Genomic DNA, 1,119 nt, shown 5'->3' on the forward strand with positions numbered 1-1,119 from the left:
GGTTCCATCATGGTGTGGGGCTGTGTGGCCAGTACAGGGAGTGGGAATCTTGTTAAAGTGTGTACCTAAATGCATCATTGCGACCGTATTGGCATAAGAGTGGTGAGTTTTTCATGCTTGTCCTGAAGGCAGCATCAAGCAAGAGCGTAATGACGTCAGCAGCTGCTGCTTCAGTTCAGTCTGAAGCTTGAAAACAAGCCTCGCAGCTCCTGGAGTAAAATTTACTGAACAGACCGCCTCTGAATTATCTGCTGGATTAGTTATCTTGGGAGCACGACGTTTGATTGCTCAAAGTAAATAAAGTAGCAGCACTTTCTTTATTTCATCCACCATTAAACAGAGACCGGTGTTAGGTCGAGCCACGTTCCCCCATCAGACGGTTTCCCCATCAGACGGTTCCCCCATCAGACGGTTCCCCCAGCGTCTCAAACAACAGAGGAGCTTCCCGACACACGTCTGACCTAAAGAGCACAAGCAGCCAACAAGTGTTGGACGTGTTCTGGATGTTCAAAACGGAGCTTAAATACCTTTTATTTATTTTAACTGCATCCTCTTTTGTTTATTTGATTTAAACATATTTGCCTTCCATGGACCTCCATCACACAGTTTTCTAGCGGGGAAATGACATCAATAGAAACACGTGGAGTTGGATATGAATTTGTGCAATAAGAAAAAACAGTCTTGTTGTTTTCAACAGTTTTCACCTTTAAAGAAAAAAGTTACACAACTGATGTTACAATACAAAGAGTTGGATGTTGTCTTGATATAAATTTTTATATATTGAGAAATATGTTGAATAAAAAAATAATAAATAAATGTTTATTATATTTTTTCCAGAGTGACTTGAATTTTGCTTGATTTAGTTCATTTGTTAGATTAACATCTTGCACTATATTTCTTTTAGTTGAATTTTATATGCTTTGGTTGAGATTATATGTTTATTATAGTTTTTCCAGAGTGACTTGAATTTTGCTTGATTTAGTTCATTTGTTAGATTAACATCTTGCACTATATTTCTTTTAGTTGAATTTTATTTGCTTTGGTTGAGATTTTATATTGATGTTAAATCTTTTAAGCTTTTTTTGTTAAAGAATTGACTCTAGAGTGCATATTTTGTGT

The sequence above is a fragment of the Austrofundulus limnaeus genome, unplaced genomic scaffold (assembly GCF_001266775.1).
Source record: "Austrofundulus limnaeus strain Quisiro unplaced genomic scaffold, Austrofundulus_limnaeus-1.0 Scaffold185, whole genome shotgun sequence".
Classification (NCBI taxonomy): domain Eukaryota; kingdom Metazoa; phylum Chordata; class Actinopteri; order Cyprinodontiformes; family Rivulidae; genus Austrofundulus; species Austrofundulus limnaeus.